Source organism: Kryptolebias marmoratus, linkage group LG8 (assembly GCF_001649575.2).
Source record: "Kryptolebias marmoratus isolate JLee-2015 linkage group LG8, ASM164957v2, whole genome shotgun sequence".
NCBI classification, from domain to species: domain Eukaryota; kingdom Metazoa; phylum Chordata; class Actinopteri; order Cyprinodontiformes; family Rivulidae; genus Kryptolebias; species Kryptolebias marmoratus.
Genome location: NC_051437.1, coordinates 14,147,866 through 14,156,965, shown reverse-complemented (window position 1 = coordinate 14,156,965; position 9,100 = coordinate 14,147,866). Strand labels below are relative to the sequence as shown.

The following is a 9,100-nucleotide window of genomic DNA, read 5'->3' as shown; positions in this document are numbered from 1 at the left end:
AATTCTTTATTCTTGTAACTGTTTGAATTTTTGTTGTTCGGATCCTATTTCTACAATATTGTAATTAAGAAAGTAATTCTTAAGTGATGCAGCTGAAGGTCAGAGTTTTAGTCAGACTATATAAACTATGAGTCAAAGGTTTTTGTTTATAAAAAGAAATTATTGATTTTATGAGTGTTATGGGGCAACAAAATCAGATGTATACACATGATAAGTACATTACTTTTGCAAACACATTATTAAGTGTTTATAGCCTGGAGAAATTGTGTTTACTGAGAGACAGGCAAACAAAATGCATAAAGGACATTTTTATATAAATACAATAAAGCTTGAGAAATTTGGAAAAAACAAGCATATTGAATTACAAAGACAAAACAAATGCAAGAGAAAAAGGGACAAACACAAAAGCATCAACAGAGATTAGTGTGGATAGAAAAATACTGATAAATAAATGATTTCTATTCACTCTACATGTTGAACAGTGAAGGTTTGGGAAGCTGTTAAAATGTTAACTATTGGTGCCAAAGATGTGGTGTGGTACAGATTGTTTGTCTCCTCTTTTTTTTATTTTAAAAAAAGCATAAAAGTACTGCAAACTGAGATGAGCCACTTTAGAAACAATATAAATTAACCCACGCCGAGGTCTGCTAACACCATCATAGCCAGATACAGTAGATGTGAGAAAAAAAACATCCGAATGTACGAAAACAGAACATGGTTCATCTTTAACAATAATGTCACATTAGCATTCACTGTTAGTTAATTAAGAAGGTATTTTTACAATTCTTATAATCAAAATCCAATCTATATTTTAAACACATATGAATGAATATGAACGAGCTGCAGGGAGGCTAAGGCCAGAGACATTAGTACCACGCTCACTAACCTTCATGCTAACATTTCTAACAAGTGTAGTTCTTTCACTGTAAACAAAGCACAAGGCTTTAAACTTATTTTGCACAGTCAACACTGTTTAGGTTTAAGTTTTTTAACCTTAAACCTAACAGGTTTAAAAAAATGTTAACAGGTTTAAGGTTAAAAAATGTTGTGGTCTTTACCATATATAAAAAATAAAGAATAAAATAAAATTTGTCTGGTCTAATGTTACCACATCTGAGTTAACACAAGATGAGGAGGAAAAGCATCGGTGGTTTTAGAGACTGCTGCTCCTCATCAGTCTGGGAAGAATCTTCCTCTATGAGAAAGAGTATTTTCAAGTCAGAATATTCAAATCAGTTGCAAATCTTCCCAGGAGAGGTTGTCAAGTTTACCCCAAAATGTATTATTTGCAAGCTCTCCAAAGGTCAGACCGTGCATTGCTCAGGAAAAACTCTTGAAATCTCAAGAACTACATCTCACACTTAACATGTCTTTGATAGTATGTAATTTGAATGTGCGTGACAGTATTTTTTTAAAAACTGAACAAGTGTGGCATTTTTGGATAAATTGCAGGAGAACACATAGGTCCAGCATGCTGCATCTGGACAAACCAAATCTCTTCTCTTTGGACCGATGAGCTGAAGGTGGAGGTGCTTGGCAGAAAATTGCATGCAGAGGCAGGTTACTGGCTGGTAGTTGGATGGGATTGCTTTGTCTTTTATGATCAGGACTGTCTGACCTTGATGGTTCATGCTGCTCGGCTTCCGTAGAGAGCAGGTTTATAGGCCAACGGTCCGGATCGGGTCGGGGCCTGACAGTGCCTTCTAGCAGACTTTTAGGAGCTCAGTTAATATCTTTAATCAGCTGCCTGTGTGCTCAGTTTGGGGATTGATGACCATTCTCAGATGGGATGATGTCCAATCTAAAGGCTAATCCAAGTTGGACCAAGACTAAAGTGAATTTCTGCCATAATTAAACAACATAAATATACTAAATTTTATAGTGGGCCATCCATTTCCTTTACCTCCTTTTTTCTTTCCAGTTCATGAGGGAGCTGGTGCCTGTCTCCAGGAGTCACTGTGCGAGAAGCAGGGAACACCATGGACGGGTCGCAAGTCCATCACAGGGACACAAAGGGACAGACGAGACAAACAACCATTCACACTCTCCCTCACACCTAGGGACAACTTAGAGTTCCCAGTGAATCTAACATGCATGTTTTTGGTATGTGGAAGGAACCTGTGGCTGAATAAAACCCACACACGCACAGGGAGAACTTACATTATTTGCTGCTAAACTAGACCCATAAGGCTTGACCTGTAGGCCTTTTGTAAATAGTAAGAAGACTGGGTGAGTTAACCTTATAACCTGATTTTCAAAGCCCAATATTTAAGTAAAGAAAATTCTTGAAAAAGCACATATGCTGTGACATTGAGTCATTGCCCCAGTGATCTCTATTAGGCTAATTAAGCCAATTAACCCACTGAAACAATCCCGCAAGGCCACGGCACCACCTTGCCAATGCTGTATAAAGTCCTGAAGGTACAACACACACAGGCATGTGTGTGTGACTGATCTGTTCCCAGATACAACAAAAGGACAAGCACTGATTCATATCATTAGCATAAACAAATTAGGGCATCGCTCCCTCGTTAGGCCAAATATGTCTCATTAGTGCCACAGCTGAACAAACCTCCTGATTAGGCCTCACTGTCTCCCTTTGAAGCCCGCAAAAGGAGAGTCTATTTTTTAATTAAGCTCATTTGCATTTACAAATGAGAAGCTAATTAATGAGAAGCTCATTTTCTGGGGCTTTTCTGGATCAGATGATACCTGCGACTGGAGAAGCAAGATGCAAAGAGAGGCCACTCTGAAAACTGGCAGCCCAATCGATGTGGTTGCATGTCTTCAAATGGCTTTGCACACAAAAGCCAAAAACACATCATTAAAATGTTTTTGCATGTTGACTGCTACATCAATTTGCGAAATAAAAAAGAAGAGGCCAACATCCAGATAATCTTTGATCGTCTTAGAAAAGACATCTGCACATCAGGATGTTGGTGCTCTGATGGAAGTGGCTCTCCTTTTGGGGGAGGGCCTTTGCACAAACTGCAAGGCTTGTTCGTCTCTCGGGGGCCCGAGGTGTGTGGGAAGGGAAGTGGGAGAAACGTGGACGAGGAGAATCGGAAGGTGACAGGGCAAATGCGGTGTTTGTAAATGTGCCTGAGTTAGAGGAAGAAAACAGGGAGAAGATGAGGAAGGGAAGGAGGGAAAGAGAAGTGTGATATCATCAATTAAGTAACCCTCCCACACAGCATCTGGTGCTCTCAACAGGCCGTCTGTCTCTTTGCAGACCATCGCACACTAATTTTCTGCTTTCCTTTTTTCTTTTATCTGTAATTTAGAAAACATCACTGTAGTTTCACCTGTTGAGTTGCCTCTTCCTTCTGCCTGGAAAATATTCACCAGTCCACCATCTAATTGAGAGGAAAACAGGAGAATTTAGTGGGGGGGAAAAGTGTTAAAATAGTCAGATTTGTACACTTTCATTATTTTTGCAGAATAGTTGCTCACGCACTGTTACCTTTGCTGGCCTCGTGTTGGATTTTAAGAGTTCTCTGCATCTGTTTGCTGATTGTGGAACGAGGCTCTTGGTAAAACTAATATGACAAGAAGGGGGGGAAAAAACAACTTTTAAATTAATTTTCAGAATCCAATTATGAGATTGTGCAAAGTGAGCTAGTTGGTAAAAGGAATTAGCATTTTAACAGTTCGGTTTAACGTCAGATTTCAAGATCAGAGGGAAGACGAGGGGAAACGAGCATCTATCAGATCTAAAATTAAAATTAAAAAATCATAGATTGAGACAAACTATATCACTCCGTCTTTTCGTTTTCTACTTTCTTGTCTCGTGTTGTGCTGTGTGTGTGTGTGTGTGTGTGTGTGTGTGTGTGTGTGTGTGTGTGTGTGTGTGTGTGTGCTTGATATTGGAATCTAGGTCATCTTGGTGAATTAAAAACCCCATCTCTGCTTGACTACATATAAACCCCTTCAACAACACAAGCACACAAAACACCCAGTGACTCACACATTAATCACCCGCTGACAAATATCTTTGAATTTCATATCTGAAAATCTGGGAGGAAAATATCAAAACGTAATTTCTCTTAGGCTGAGTGACCAAAGAAATGTGTATTTTTGGCAAACGAGGGCATGTTTTTTCCACAGCGCACAAGGATGACACCAGTGTGGGGGAATGAATCTCATTTGATGGAGTCTCTGCTTTCTTTTAGAAACACTCTTGGCTAATGACGTGCCTCTGTGATTCAGCTCGGGTCTCAGTGCTCCTCCTGTTCTGCAAGTGGAGGAGATAACAAGGGAGCAGGCTGCACAAAACTTCACACGAAGACGAATCGGCACAGCGTCTCAGACCTGACTCCCAGAAACTTTCGCTTCTCCTCTGATTTCTTCTGTCTGCGGCAGTTTTAGGATGATCATTCAGACTCCTTCATACACACCTGCTGACTCTCTGGAGGACTCAGTGGAGACAATCTGAACATAACATATAGACTTAACTGAATCTGAGTGACGCTCAAGGCGGGGTCTGCAGCAGGGTAACGAACTCTTTGAGTCCAGGATTTGTATCATTGTTGCTGCCGCTCTGTTCGTTTCTTTGCCAGCACTCACTGTGCACGCTTCTGTATGCGGCTATGCACAAGATTCATGCACACTAAAAACTGCTGGGTTAAAACCACCCAATTTGTAACCCAGCGCTGTGTCAGCTTTGATCTGAGCGAACCCCGGGTCGTTTTAACTCAGCTAGGCTGGATTATCAACTTGACCTGTCATAGTTAAAGGTCGAACCCAAAAATGCAGGCAGAACAAAAAGGAGCTTGAAATAAAATTGATTTATTTAGCCAAGTAACAAAAGGTTGAAACTAAATAACAAAACTTACTTTGCAATGGTGCACTCAAGGAGGTAGACACAAGAGAAAATCAGACAGTGATAGAAGCATCAATGAACCAGCGGGGATGAGAAGTTGTAAAAAGGGTTTTAAAGACTGGGGCTGATGAGGAAGTGGACACAGGTGACTGATTAGTAACAAGGAACAAGTGAGGGTGGCTGAGGCAGACTGACAGGGAAACAACTGAGGGAGAGTGAGTGATAGCACTAGGAACACAAGAGAAAATAAAACCCAATACATAAGAAGCCAAATGCAACACTAAACACAGGGTTAACCAGGGGTAAAGCAGAATTACAAAAACAATAAACAATATAGCAGAACTACAGAAACAACAAACTAAAAAAAAAAAAAAAACTAAAAACTACCCAAATCCTGACTTGATCTGGCAGGCTGGTGTAGGTTTTCTGCTCAGATATTGGGTTAAATTTTTTTTTAAATTGTTGAATAAGAGCTACTAAAATGTTAAGTTAAAAAGAACAACCCAGAATCTGCGTTATTAGATAATTACAACTTGGGTTGGTGCGAGCCAGCTGGCGCTAAATGGCTTTTAGCTATCAGCACACACCAACTAATGTTATTTTAGGAAGCCAAACTCACTGTTTAGAGCAAACTAATATTTTTAATAAACCAGGTTAAGCATCTTCTTACAAGTTGTTTTTACTGTCTTGCCTTCAACTATTACATCCTAAAGCAGAGGTCCAGTCAGGTTCAATTTGGTCAGTTTTTGCCATTTAAATGGCGGACTGTGAAAAATGACGCCGCTCATCTCCGACCCGACCACTGGGTCAAACTTTTTGACCCAATATTTGGTCAAGCCAACTCGTTATGACCCAACAGCTTTAACCCAGCAACTGAGTTATCGAAATAACCCGGCAGCTTTTAGAGTGTGTTCATGTTTGAGCGACTCAGTAGGACAGGAGCTCGTCCCCCTCCAGAGCACCATGCTCTGATGGATGTTAATATGGACTGACGCAGGGGTGTCCCCCAAGGGGAAAAAACATGGCCAGAGAGGTAGGGCTGGAGTGTATGTGTGTGTCTGTAGGGGAGTTGCGTGGCGGTGGTGGTGGTGTTGGTGGGGTGTTCTTCCTTTAATCCTCTCCCTTCTTCACAGAGCCAGAGCGAAAAAGAGGCACTGAACCGCCCAATGAATAAATAAAAGCTTCAACCCCCACCTCCTTCACTCCTTTCCAGCCCCAAGCCCTGCACAGGAGCACTTAAAAGCATTTTAACAAGAGAGTCACTTCATTAAATATGGACTTCCTGTTCACAAAATCCCTAGAAGGAAAACTCTGAGTGACTTTTCACGTTGTAAAATATGGTGAGGGGGGGAGAGAGTATATGGGTTGGTGTGCAGGGGGGGCACACTTTGGAGACTGAGTCAAAAAGAGAAACCAAAGAGCTCAGAGACAAAGGAAGAGAGAAATATACCAGAGCTGGAAAAAACAAAAAAAACATGATAAGCATGGCAAGATAACAGGAGCACTGGGGTGGAAATTGGTGAAGACCTGACAAGTCCGTTTTGCATTGAGAGCATGATCTTTTTTTATGTTGTTGTGCAGCAACGCTATCTATATTCAAAACCCTGGCAGCATAAAATGTCAAAAAATCATTACTGAGATAAAAAATAAGGTTTAGAAGAAGGCAGCTGTGTGAGGGAAATGAGTTCCGCTCTCTGATCAGCTCGCTGACAATCAAAACTCGCAGACTTCACATCTGACTCACAGCAAATGTTTTTAGTTTTCCAAAATTTGTAAAAAATGTTCAGGTTTGACAGGCTCCTTTGTATTTTTTGAAAGCTTCATAAAACGGTTCTGAATGCACCAATGAGGTCTGTTTGCTGCCGTGCTGTGAATGATTACGCGCTGTTAACAAAAAAATAGATCATGTTGGAGCACTTTCATCAAGATGTTTTATAAATGATCCAATTTAGGCTCAAGGTTCTGCTTTCTAGTCTTCTAATCTGTCAACTCTTAACAATGGAGGGGGAAAAAAATCTATATTGTTCTTTAATGTAAAAAGAAAAACAGTTGAAATAATGGGATTCGTTGTAAAAAAATCTTTTAGCAATCAGTGAAAAGGATAAAATTACACAGTGGCTGAAATGTAAAGACAATTCATGACAAGAAACAATCCTGTGTGCATGACTTGAATGGTAGAAAAGTGAGTTAGAAGAGCTTGAAAGTAACCAGGATTAACACCCTGTTTGTCACTGCAGTGGTTTTCCAATCAGAGGTTGGGTTTTATTTGTATAGCAATGAGCTTTTTGGGTTCTGGACCGTGGAAATCCCACTATGAGAACCGGTCATAAACAAAAGTAAAGTTTTCTTTTAGCGAATGCACATCGCTCTCTGCCTTTAAAGGCAGACTTTAAAACTGAAATCATCTTATGACGAGAAATGACAGAGTTATGTCAAACCATGAATGTAACGGTAAGCGCAATATCACAAGATCTGGTACGACCTGGAGTCTTGCATTTGGAGAAGGTGTTGCCCATGACGCTCAGCCACCACAGCACCAGATCTTAGCTCAACATCTGTAAAACTGACTGAATCATGGTCCCTTTTATGTTTGCTAAGTTTGATCGGCTGTGGCAGCCATCTTGAATAGTTTTGGCTCCAAAAGTTAACCAGTAGATGCACATCTGTCGATAACTTTCTGAGAGTTTCATTAAAATCAGCATAAAGGGTTAAAAACTAGATGAAACTTTTAGCGTTTTTTTTTTTTTAACAGCAGATCTGAGAAATGTGCACACCATCCATATGCTGAACAAGCACCCCCGCCTGGAACTTTAGAACCTGTTCATAATCATTGATAATACATTGATAATCATTGGATGTACCTCTACAGCTGACTAGCTTCTGGAGTCCACCCAATTCAAGATGGCTGACACAGCTTATTAACCTCAGCTAACATAAAAATAGCTATAAATCATGGAATTTTACAGATATTTAGATCAAATTTAGTGTGTTAGTAGCTGAGAAACATCCTCAACACATACTCTGAGCGCTAACACATCTCACAAGATTTTACAACGTTAAATGAGCTTGTGCAAAATAGTAATAATAAAAAAAACATGCTAGGTCTTTAGTTTATTCACATCTGAAACCTCCTCTTTAAGTTGTTTGCCTTTCAGAAAGCATTTTTGCATAATCCACATCATTTTTCATTGAATCCGGTAAGTGGACATCACGGCATGTTCATTAACGACAACAGACCCGTTCCTAATGTTGGCTCTGTTTATGTGTGTTTGACGTGAGACCTTGAAGCTTGTAGTTTCGTGGCTCTAACTTGGTACCGTTTAAGAAAATGAGAGATACCACGTTGAATTAATCCACAGAAAAGGGCTGCTGCACCCTTAAAAGGGACAAAAGGGATTCCAAAGTGGGTCAGAGTAAAAATATCTTCAACAATTATTCATGGGACCCCGCCTGTATCTCCACCATAACTCCACCCTGTGAAAAATCTGCATCGCACTGCAGTGAGGGGAGACAAAATGGAGAGAGGAGAACATGTGGAGAGAGGAGCCGCACCAAGGAGAGAATCTGTAGGGGGAAAAGAGTGAAAGGAAAAAGTCTAGAGATTTGTTTACTTTGTATTTTTTCTTTCCTTTGGCTTGGCCTGTGATGAAACGTGGGTGCAATGAGCATTGCACAAAGCACAATGTACCATGTGTGCCTTACAAACACTTGCTTTGATGATCTGTGCTAAATTTTTCCAACATTTGCTCTGCCATCATTAGCAATCCTCCCACCGAACCTCCAGCATATAACACAATTGAAAGTGACTGCCAAGACTGGCTATACAAGACGGATCACAACTATCTTGTGCTAACGAACTTCCTGTCTGATCGAAAACGAACAGGCTCCGATTCGGGGAGGAGAGAAGGCTTTACACAGAAGACAAAAACCTCCCGAAAATGTTCTGCTTGTGCAGGTATGAAGGGCTGTTGTCTTGGATGCTTGCTTCACGAGTGCCTATACGTAAGGCACCAGAACTGGGACAATGAATAAAATTAAGGGTTGCAATTATTTGCAAAGAGAAAACTAGATTTCGGTGCAGCAGAGGGGTGTCAAGGCTGTCAGGTCTCTGTAGGTCTGCACTGTAAATCCACACATTAATCAGAGTCGGAAGGGAGAGATCAAAGGAGCCTGTTCCATCTTTACTGAGAGCAGCACTTTGATGTGTGTGTGTGTGTGTGTGTGTGTGTGTGTGTGTGTGTGTGTGTGTGTGTGTGTGTGTGTGTGTGTGTGTGTGTG

At 40.6% G+C, this 9,100-nt stretch overlaps 1 long non-coding RNA gene across 1 annotated transcript; it reads right to left on the bottom strand.

Moving 5' to 3' along the window:
• Window positions 1–488: 488 nt before the first annotated feature.
• LOC112450470 lies at window positions 489–5,165 on the bottom strand. Its single transcript, XR_003039109.2, has 4 exons — window positions 4,836–5,165; window positions 3,464–3,539; window positions 3,306–3,356; window positions 489–1,195 (listed from the first exon to the last, which is right to left on the bottom strand). It is a non-coding gene; the product is annotated as an uncharacterized LOC112450470 (long non-coding RNA).
• Between the last annotated feature and the right edge of the window lie 3,935 nt (window positions 5,166–9,100).